The 12,428-nt window shown below is 32.2% G+C and overlaps 1 protein-coding gene and 1 long non-coding RNA gene across 2 annotated transcripts in view; one reads left to right on the top strand and one right to left on the bottom strand.

Moving 5' to 3' along the window:
- LOC124435558 overlaps positions 1 to 12,428 on the top strand; it is a 59,708-nt gene that overhangs the window by 30,043 nt on the left and 17,237 nt on the right. The window lies entirely within an intron of this gene.
- Positions 7,814 to 8,488, bottom strand: LOC124435636. The gene is made up of 2 exons (XR_006945112.1): positions 8,453 to 8,488; positions 7,814 to 8,124 (listed from the first exon to the last, which is right to left on the bottom strand). It is a non-coding gene; the product is annotated as an uncharacterized LOC124435636 (long non-coding RNA).

Below are 12,428 nucleotides of genomic sequence, written 5' to 3'. Positions count from 1 at the left end.
ACTCCTGAACACTGTTCTCGATTATTGTAAATAATCATTACGAAATGTTGATTAAATATTGTGAAGTAATTATCTATGAAATAAATTTACATAGATGATGCAAATTATTTTTTGATTCGGTGGAAGTGATGTGCCATAGGAAGCAGATATGATGAGTCAGCACGGGCGACCAGTTAGTAATATAAGTAATTAAAAATTTAACAGTTGCACCTAGCACATGTCGTCACAAAGCAAGAAATGACACTAACTGTTATTGGTTAGTTTCAGTACATTTAATCGCAAATAACAATGTATTACAAATTATGTAACAACAACGTAAAATTCAGTAAGAGTGAAAAATTCTCTGATAAATTGTCTGCGAAAAATTTCATACGTTTCCCTCCTCGATATATGATGAAGTATAATTGTAAAAATTGGAAAACTCAAAAGCCTTCTAGTGGCTTAGCAGCTTAGCTCTAACTTTAAAACGGCTTAAGTTGAAGACGAAACGTCGACAGTAATCACCCTTACGATTACTTTCGCGATGTCCGTGTTGAAAAATCATAGCTACGTCTGTCATGCTTATTTTAAAAAGCTGACGTCAGTCAGAGTTAAGATGACTCTGAAGATGACTAATGCTAAGGTTGTCGAAACGTCAGTCTACATCAATACCAACAGTCCAGGGGCGGATCTAGGATTTTTCAAACATCAGTCATAAAACGTCGGAGGCGCTCCGCACCTGGGGGGGTCTGAGGCATTCTCCCCTGAGAAATTTTGAATTTCAGAGTCTTGAAAATGCCATTTTCAGCGTTTTAGAGCAATACAAAATGTATTTTGTGGGCATCGTTTTTGCGTAAAAACAACACATTTTTCTTACGTTTTTTTTCAAAAAAAAAAAATAAAGTGAACAATACTTGAATGTTTTGCCAAATTATTAGGCTCATTATCATGCCAAATATATGGCTCATTAGCATGTCTAGGAACGTAAATTTATTTTACAATAATGCTATTCAAAAACAGATATATTCTTTAAAATTTCTACCAAGTTGTCAGGCACAGACCCCCCAAGAGACCCCCATTCAAACCTCTATGTAATAAGTAAAGTTAGAAATTTGGTACTACAAGTGACAGTTCATAGATATAGAAAAGCTCAGACTTCAAACCATGCAAGTTTATTGTAACTCTTTACCCATCTCCACATCAGTGCCAGCAAATTCACCCTTGGAGAAAAACTCAAAATTTTTTTCTGCCAAAATTAACCAAAAATTATCAGAGTGAAAATTTGCAGTTAAGGTTAGCTTAATGCCATAAATGTTTATTAGGCATTTCACTAGACTATTATCTTCTGCAAGGTGTGCTATATAGCAATCACTAGTAGCATTGTATTATCAAATACAAACAGAATGTAACCAACATGTCTTTAATTATATAATTACATGAATGTTAAAAATGGTTTATGTGTCATGCTTACTGGTTGTGATAAATATCTTTTCATATGATCAAAGCTTGTTTAAATGTAAATCTAAAATAATTTAGTTTAGAAATTATAATGATCATCAGAAAAATTACCTAGTGATCATGAAAAATACTTTGCTGTTTTGCCAAATTTCAAGGTTTATCTGCATACATAGGAAGACATTTTTACTTTATAGAAAATGCTTTTCATACATCAATAGCCCTTTGGAATTTATGGCAACAATCTGGTATGAGCCGTAGATTAACACACCTCTACATCTCTACATGAGGTGTTCAGTTAGAAAGGAGACAATATGTGACATGGGACAACATTTCATGTATGTGAAATACTCAGGTTTAATACCATTCCAGTCAAATTGTCAAAATAAAAAAGCTTCATGGATCATAAGACTCAAAATCACAGGCTATAGTAAACAGCTTCTCATGTAATCAATGTTAGTTTTCTCAAATCTTAAACAATATGTAGTATAACTGTCCAATGATTGAATGATCAATGATCATAAACTGAAAAGCCCAAACATTTGTTTATGATAAAGTAAATAATAGTATGGCACCTTATGGCTACAGATTTTTGTCCATTGAAATATATTTGCAGAAATGTAGGATTTCGCTGCCATATGCGGCCACGATTCCCCAAGCATTAAAGAAATCATAGCTAAAAGTCCTTCGGCAACAACAATTTTAGAAGCATCAATCTGCTTACCATACGCCATATTAACATAAATCGCATCACACCGCATTGACTTTGATATATTGCATTCATGCATACACTTCACTTGTCCTTTACTTACGATTTTCGATGTAAATTTCTGCTGATAAAACTCAAAACAATGTTGGCTTTCTTTTGAACATCAATGACTGAAATGTCGCGAGATCGTCTTTGCCAAGCATTTACAATTCATCCATAAATTTTTCACCCTCTTGAAAAAATTCCCAGTTTGGAAAGCAGCATTCATGTCAACATATGAATTTGTAAAGATTTCCATAAATTCCATCTGATTGTAGTTTAGTTTCTATCATGCTTCAAGAAAATACTATGAACGATCAAACATTCAATTCAGACATTGATCTTGACTATGTTAGTTCAGTTGGCTATCAGTCGAAATCGGTCAAACCAATCACAGTAAGACAAAATTCAAATGAACCAATTGTAAGATAGCAATTGGACTCCCTTATAGGTCCGGCCACCTATTATTGGTCGAGATTATTCCAGACTGTCCACTGATCTGGCCATTGACCAATAAAATAGCGTTTCTGGCGTTCATAGACTCCTTTATAAGTCGAACCAGTCAAGCCACCCGCTTATCAGTCGGTTATTCCAGGTCAATTAAAATTCAACTGATCTGGTTACCAAGAGATATTCATTGGATTAGTCATTAGTTTTCAATAATAAATAAAGCTGGATTTTTATCACGAAGTAAATGCGATAATAAAGTAAGAATAATTAATGAATTTTTAATTAATATGAATAGGTAATTTTTGAATTTCAAACATCAGTCGCGCGACGGATTTGACATACTCTAGATCCGCCCCTGCAACAGTCCTTCTCAGGTCTCTACTAACCTGGACGATCTTCATCCACAAACATGTTACGATACTCCCGGGGTTCAACCATTTACTTTATTACTGTTTTGTGCTAGTGACCTGTCATTTTTTTGGTGAAACTTGCCGACATTGTGAAAATATTAGACTGTTAACACCCATACATACGTGGAATACACGTGATATCAATGACTATCGCACACGTGATGACAAACATTGCCTACAGCTGTGAATCGAGGAAAATATTTGGATAAATCGATTCTAAAAGAAGCGTTGAGTGATTTCTAGGCAGCCGATGATGTATAAACAATTGACAAGCTTGAAATCGTCAGCTTGCAACGTAACACTTATGTCACAGGTCATAAAATTGCCGTGTTTTTCCTAACTATTTTTAATTGCATTATTGCCTCCGTAGAGAATAGTAATTACGAGTACGCACTCTCCAAAAACTCGTTTCATGTACTACTTAAATAAATATTACAGCATCAACTAATTTCGTTGATAGCGACGACTTTGTCAAATGACATCAATTTTAATTCTTGTGTTTTGATGGATATATATTTCTTTAATGCAAGACTTTTTGTCTTATTTAGATGTCCTTGAAAACATCAAATATACGTGGGTAGTATACATTATGCGCATGGCATTTGGCAAAAATATCAAGGCAACTAATTAGCATGCGAATTATATACGTAATATAAAAGTCATATAACAATTGCCAGAATAGTTAGGAAAAGTTTAAGTCAAGTGTTACATTTCCGTAACAAAGTCGAAAAAAACAGAAAAAATTTATCAAACAATTTATTTAGAAATACAACTAATAAGAATTGAGGAAAAGTAGAACAACAATCCAATGAGTTAAAACTTATCAATTTCACCTGTAATAAGTGACTTTATGGTTAACACACTTGATGTTTGTACATTCGATGAATTTTTCACAAGAGATTAATTTAACACACTTTATGTTAACACATTGCGTAATTCGCTGAAAATCTCTATGTGCTTCACATTAAATTTTTAAGATATATTTTACCTACAACATCGATGAAAACTTCAACATTCGACATTAAAACTTCAAATCTAAACATTTATTTATCGAACGACCTCGACTGACTGTAGTACTTTGAGAACATAGAGATGTTAGCAATAGAAAATTAATTCCTCAATCTCAAAGCAAACTAACACATTCCTTAATAACAATTTTATTCTACATCATATATTTCTGTGTTTCAGAAAAAAACACATCGTACGAATAATGTACAAAGTCACAGCTCCGTCAAAACTAAGCAAACCAGCGTACTGTAGTCACGATAACCGGTTTTATTTGGCTACAAACATTTAAGAAATAGCTCAACATCAGACTGTTATTAATTTAAGATATTGCAACTATAAAACAGTTTTAAATGTTGAGTTTGATTCATCTTCGATGACTCAAAGTAATTTACACACTTTAAATAAAGGAGTATATTTACCGTTTGTTACAATTACCACATAATTCTTATATGATAATTTACGGTTAACCAACATTTTATCATTGTAACATGCTAGAATCTTAGGAAGTATAAAATGCTTCCCTATTCAAGCATGTGCATTACCAGAATTCATCACATACAAAGAACAGCTAAGCAGTGAATTAGAAAGATATAGCTATAAGAGTCGTGACATGAGAACAGACATTATGGGTGAGCAGAGCATTTATAAAATAAAGATGCGTTAACCTAATTAAAATTAAAACTTGCTTTAACTACAGAGTACTGCAGGTCAAACATCTATTTAACTGTTTATCCATGGTGATCACCAGAACAGACATATGAGAAGTGGGCAGTAACACTGACTAAAATTAACAAATAATTTTTTGAAAAAATAATCAAAATTACTGTAATCATTCAAAAAATTCGAATCAAAACGTGTTTGATTTCAGTACATTTACTAAATAAATTAAGAGTATGTGTCGGCTTGAAATCGTCTTCAATGTGCATTTGTCGCTGCAGTACATTTTGTGAGCTCAGCACGAACAGCACATCAATTGGTTTGTTTTAGATATTGACATCTCAATACTCATTTTGGAGTGTATTCTGTGTCATCGTAAGAAAGGAATAATGTATTCTATAAAGAGTTGTGGAAAGAATGAAGAGTGTGAAGACTGCGTAAGAAGACAGCAAACTATGATAGAAATGGTTTAAGTATCAGTAGTTTTTCCTTCACATTTCTGCTTGGAACAAGACATGAACAAATGAAGCACAATGAAACGATTATTAGAAAACTTGTACAAAGAAAAGAACTTTTAGAAGTTATGCTACGTTCGCACGAATATCTCGTTAATAAAGATATTTATCGAATGAGTGTACTTTAAGTTTCTGTTACAGTGATATGAAACACAAATTATAAATATGAAGATTCAGAGCAATATAGCTTGTGTACACCTGGATGAATGGGCTTTGAAAGAAAATAAACTAAACACCTTTCATGGAGACTAATGTCTGGAGCCTTAATGTTGAGTAAATGATAAGTACAAATTTTTGGTAAATGGAAACTTCTGTATTCTCGCACATTTTCCATCGTGACACGAAGATGCTGTGGATACAAGTATTGGCTTAAGGATAGAGAAATTAAAGCTTTTTTGTCCGATTATTTTTGAAATAATCACAGATGAAAAACACCGTATGATTTTAGGGCAAAAATATGAATATATGCGAAGAACGCAAAGTTTAAATCCGTAATTTGAATCAACCATACAAAATGTTTCATGAATTCCAAGAGATTATGAAAGAGGAAGCTGAACCCTTTGAATTAGTTTGGAAACTGTAAGTGGCCTGTCATTTTGTATTATATTATTCTATTTGTTGGGTACTTTTCCGGCAAAGGGGAAGCGCGCGCCTCCGCTTCGCCCATCACCCTAAATCCACCCCTGTCACATTACCCACCCTAAATTTCCATTAAAAAAATAATTTAGTTTCAGGTATCATTGACTGAGGAATTACTCAAAAGTTAGTTAAAGATTTAAGTAAAGTGTTTTGAACCTCGATTGTTTGCATGGAGAATTCTTCAAACTTATTGAAAAACATCAGCTAAATCGCTTCATTTAACAATCACATTTTTCGATATTGTGGATGAAAATTCTAGTTTTTAGTTCACATTCACGTTACTAAGCAAAAATAATTCGAGCTGCCACAATAGTAAAACCACAATGCGAAACCGAAACTGTTATGATAAATAATTACATGCACATAAGCAACCATTTTCATTGTTTAGTTAACGTCACAATACTAACTAAAACGTGACTAAGATAACCTCAATTAACTTGCCTAGCGCATATCATGTATGATAATGTATGATATAATGTTGTACACCAAACATATGTACTCCAAGATTTTAACATAATTATCGAATCAATGAAAAACAGATCATTAGCTACATCATAAAATAATGTGTAGTTACAACGAATGAAAGGGTTTAAAATAAAATAAAAGATATTTGCACAGACAGATTTCTTTATATAGACACAATGTCACCTTTCCCCATAGTAATAACACCAGGTACTATACACCACTAACCACTATACCACCAAACTCTATTTAAAAAAAACAAAAAATGTAACAAATTACATGAACATACTGTGAATGAAGCTTGAGTGAATAATATATTTCTGTAATGAAAAAATCAGGTAGCCACACATGTTTTTCGAAAAGATTTTATGTTTTGGACTGAATGCTTTCAAAACATTATGAAAATTTCCGTCGAAACTGACTTGCAGTTGCTTCATAAAACACATCATCCTTATTCTGACAGCGCATTTCGGAGGCAAGGAAGAACTTTCACTCCTTTCGAACAAACTGGAAGATTCCAGGTAGCAAAAAGTAGAGCAAATAAATAGACCGACGCTTGGAGATTCATTCATACTTTGTACTCGGCTGCACATACAAGAACAGCTGAAGACTGTCAAAAAATAGCAAACCAAAGAAAATCGAAATTATTGTGAGAAATCGTTCGCTCGCTCATATTGGAAAAAGAAAAGCAATGGGTGAGTCAAAACTACAGTTGTTGTAAAATTATCGGCAGTTTATATATTGGTAAATGTAATGATTTCTTCAGCGAATACTTTTTTAAAACAATAAAAATGGAGCACATGAATTTAAAATCTTACAAAAAAAAATGACAACAATTATCTCACAGTAGGGCAGAGCTCTGATCTCATGCAATACTGAATGATAATTAATTTGCAGTAACTCTAACATAAGCCAATATACGTCATAAGATCTAAACAAGTTAGCTTGCTATTAATAAAAACAGTGCTGGACCGGGGTACGTCAAAAAATAAATTACTGCAGCTCCTTTTACAATATATTTACAAGTTTACAAACATTTTAGATGCAAGTGCATTGGTAAACTTATATTCATTAGAAATTCCGAACCAATAGTGTTTTTGAACGTATTTTTCGAATATAAAATCGAATTGAGCTATATAACTTTATTTTGCCGTCCGCTTATGATTTAAAAACAAATTTTGTTGGCAAAAAATATTTGGAACTTCAACATACATAGACGTTTTAATAAAACATTTTTTAATAAGTATAAAATTTTCGATGGCAGACTTTAATAGGGTTGTCTATAATAAAGTATTTTATTGAACATTAATATGTTAAGAATTTCCACATTTCGTTTCTGTGATATTGTAGTGACTTATGTGTATTTCAAAGGAAACCCCACCTATGTTAGTCAACGGTTTCTTTTTGTTTAATCAATATTTTGGTAAGATAGATAGGGGATTAATAACCAGGACAACCAGACAATTTTAAGTAAAATAAAATAAAACAAATTCCGAAAACAGACATCTCGTTTTCTTAATAATCAAAATTATACAAGAGTTTTAGACAACAGATTGTGTAATATTTTGTCTTTATTCCAAAGACATCATCAGACCAATAGGGGATGGATAAATAGTCTTCTTCTTCATTTTCAATGATTAATATTACGTACACATTTACACAATATGTCATTAGATAAGTAAATACGAAAGTATACATACCCATAACAATACAAAATTTGCATATACAGCAAACGATTAACTCGGGAAGATATAACGACAAATTCGTCTTGGTTTAGAGTAAAATTTGACGACTGACTCTACTAAAATATTTGTATGTTTAGCCCGCTTGCCTTTGTGCGTACCAATTCGAGCAAAAAACGTTTAGCAAGATATAGCATATGACATTTAACGCGCATAAGTGTAGTCAGAGCATGAGTCAGTACAGACAATTTCGTCATCGCCTGTTTAAGCGTACTTCGCATACAATTGTAATTGCTGTAATTTCATCAGCGATACCTTCCAACTGATTTCATACATTTCAACTGATTTCATACATTCGGATTCCAACTGATTTTATACAATACAAATGATTTACAACACTACCTATTCATAAATAGTTGTAGTTGTTGTAATTCAGGTGATACTTACTAGTATCAAATTTGATCATTTATCGTACAATAATTCGGTAAAGATGAACTGCCATCACCGATAATCGTTCGTGTAAATTTCTTATGTTGTAAATGTTGTAAGAGTTGGACAAGTTCAACTTCTGAACAGCTCTCGATTTGTCTGCGATTAAATTACAACAATTACAACAATGACAACGCGTTTACTTATAGTTGTAATTGCTGCAAACGTTCATCACCGATCGAATTACAACAATTACAACTATATGTGAACTAGGCTTTATGGTAAAGTTGGTGTGACAGACGAAAAACGTTTTCCTGCAGTTTCTTTTAAATCATGCACTCTTTATCACATTATCTATTAAGGAAGTTCACAAATTTTTATTCTTTTAGCTCAAGAGATAATTGTTTATTGTATACATGTTTTAAAAGTATCTTTGCATAAGTCAAGCTTGAATTAATATCTACGATAACATAACTAGATTTCTATTTCAAGTTCTTATGTATCGAATGTAGTGTGGAATGTCTGAGACTGTTACAGTAGCCCGATCGTTCACAATCTTGGACGAAAACATTCAAAATTTAAAATATTTTAGAGTAAAGCTAAACTATCTTTTCAAAGCATTTCTATAATACCAGAACAAATTTGTCCTAATATGGTTTGAATTACTGAATGGGAATACCATAGACGCTCACGAAACACAAACAATAATATGTGTCCTTATATATGCTTTTTGGCAGTCATGGGCAATATATTATTTTCATTGTAATATACAGGTCAATGCATATCAAAGACATGCTGCAATAAATAACTAAAATAAGCAATGATATCAGAAACATTAAAAGGGAAACCATCGAATATTTGTGTAGATCTGATTAGTTACATAGAAACTTTATTTTAGTAAAATACAAAACTTCTTCTGACAGCAAGCGGTCAAAAGGAGACTTTGACAGCAAGCGGTTAAAGGAGATACTCAGTCTATTCTTCGGCAAACACAAAATGAATAGCATGACAGCAGTCGTGGGCGAATATATTATTTTCATTGTCTGTAATATACAGGTCAATGCATATCAAAGACATACTGCAATAAATAACTAAAATAAGCAATGATATCGAAATATTAAAAAGGAAAACCCATCAGTATTTATGTGTAGATCTGATTAGTTACATGGAAAACTTTACTTTAGTAAAATACAAAACTTCTAACAACAAGCCGTCAAATTTGACAGCAAGCATCAAAGGATACAAAAGCGGTCAAAAGGAGACTCTGACAGCAAGCGGTCAAAAGGAGACTACTCAGTCTATTCTTCGGCAAACGACAAAATGAATATCAAATGCTTATGAACAGACATGAAAACCAGGCCGTATGCACAAGCTTAATCCACATAGTGGTAAAAATATCTTATGGTGCCCGAGAGTGGTTGTTTATTATATATGATTTATATATGAGTAAAAATATCCTGCAATCTCGGTTGGATTTCGGTCTCAAAAAAATCCCTTAAACTACGAAAGAGAGTTGTGCAAGAAGTTAATATTTTTAACCGCTGCATACAAACAGAAACAATTGCTTTAACAATGAAAAATATGAATATGTATAACCGGAATATTATTTGTGTAATAATGGCCACCGGCGTACATCGATGTTATAATAACTAATTATCATCATAATACAAAACGATGCTAATATGTAGTGTTTGATTGCATATATTGAATAAGTTGTAAATAAATCAACACTGAACAACTGACAGAGCGAGACCCAAAAGATAGCATGAAAGAATTAACGACATTGACGTTAACTTTTGGGTCACGTTTATAACGGTTAACCGCATCAAGTCCTTCACAGCTATGTACGTATTTTGGTGTTTGTTCACTGTAAAAACAATATCCATTAGGAAACCAACAATGATATCGTGTTAAAAAACTTACAGAGCATGACCATGCAACTCTTGAGATGGCTAGGCTACCGCTTAACAGTTAATAGATTGTCACCTTGTCGTTTGCAAAAGCTCAAATGCTTTGCTTTGCTGTCTTTTGTCTTCAATTTAAGAAAATATTTTAATTCTTGCTTTGATTAGCGTATTTGTCGTGGTGATTGACAATTGAGTAGTTCTTCAAAGAACAGTTGAACACCAAAATGAGGATATTACATAAAATTAAAATGACACGATGCATTTCGGCAAACTGCACCATAATTTTATAACTATCTTCATTTCAGTTTTCTACAGTTCTTAAGAACTACTTAAATTGTCGTTCACCATGACAAATACGTTAATCACAGCAATATTAAAGTTCGTGACCACAATAAAGTCTTTGTTTTATAAAAATGTAATTTCCTAAAACGTCATTGGAACTCATGCAATTGCCTCAATTCAAATCTGACTTTGCAATAATGTGCAGTCACTTAAAACTCTTCCCATACAGGCTATATACACAGTAATAGATTTCTTAAATGTGATTTCCCTACAACATCATTGGAATTGAAGTGCGTCAAAGCTGCCTTTGCAATAATTTGAGAGCAATGAGCTGCCTGAATTACTTATTACTTATTTCCAAAACAGACGAGTTGTTTTTATAGTAACTAACTAATTTGCAATTCTATATAGCTATCAAATAATTTTATGTTCTCGAACAAGTCATGGAGTTCATCTTATGAATAAAGAATGCAATATTGTCAAAAAAAAAATACATATCCAATCGTATTTAGCTGTAGTAATGAAAAAAAATGATATAAATGTAGCTTTAAAATTTTGTAACATGCAAATAGTTAAATGGATATATAGCTACCGTAGCACACCATAACCCATGACAAACAGAAATTATCAACATCTACAAGAAGCGCTAGAATGCGTGTTTGCTCTTCCTATTTTAAAAATATAGCCACGTAAACAATTTGACACATCTTTGTTGCCCGGCTATATAAAAACAATCAAAAAGAAAAATTTACCCCAGAATTTGCCAGCAGCAAATCAACAATTACATCTCAATTAAATAGCTATGTAACTTGGCATTTCGACAAATCATTATATCTGTAAATTCTTCCCATTTCATATTACTCACAAAACATGATAAATTGATAATTCAGTAATGTTTACGTCAAAATATAATGTGCCGACGTAGGATCGTTTAATTGAGAGACATGATTAACAGTGTAAATATTTACTTTTTAAGCAAGTTGAGAGGATAGGCCAGCATGACCATCGTGCAGAATATGAGAGAATAATGAGAGAATAATTATGCTATGGGCCCACGCTTTCAGATTCTTCTTTATGATTTGAATTTTACAGTAACTTAATTAAGGGAAGCAAACAATGGTTTAAGAGTAAGAAATCTTAACATTTCAAGTGCCAGTTTATAAATTAATAACGACATAAAATACTTCAATATAAAACTGGTTGATTACAGAGATTTGATGAGTCATCTTCAATGGTTCAGGGATGAATAAACATTGATTGTATAGTTAATAAACAATTAAATGAGTGTACCTACATAATGATTACATATGAATGACATTCCGTTCAAATATATTCATAGTACTTATCAAAACATAGGATGTCTTTGAAGACTAATTTCCATCTCAAGTGTGGTTAAAATCTTAAATTTTTGAGGTTTATAAAACCATGCTATTGAAATTAGAGAGTATAAAAAGACTTTTCAGAACTCATCATTTGAAAAAGCGAAGCTAAGTTGTGAATTATAAGAGAGACAAGACACCTGACATTGTACAAGATATCTTTGAGAAATCAGCTTGTAAAAACAGAAGAAATGGGTGAGCAATGCATGTTTATTAATGATGGAGGAAATGCATAAATTTAGTCTTCAAGAAAATTATTTAATGAATTTCTTATAAATAAGACAGTTAAAGATACTTTCATTAGTGTTGACAAATTTTTTTGATGACATAATTCTACGATTAATGAATTTATTTTGTTAATAATATAATTGAGTGATTTACTGAAACAATACACCATAACCCAACACCTTGTATTTTTCACGATAA

The sequence above is a fragment of the Xenia sp. Carnegie-2017 genome, unplaced genomic scaffold, assembly GCF_021976095.1.
Source record: "Xenia sp. Carnegie-2017 unplaced genomic scaffold, XeniaSp_v1 HiC_scaffold_14, whole genome shotgun sequence".
In the NCBI taxonomy this organism is placed as follows: domain Eukaryota; kingdom Metazoa; phylum Cnidaria; class Anthozoa; order Malacalcyonacea; family Xeniidae; genus Xenia; species Xenia sp. Carnegie-2017.
The sequence above is the reverse complement of the archived record's forward strand: the minus strand, read 5'-3'. Positions and strand labels throughout refer to the sequence as shown.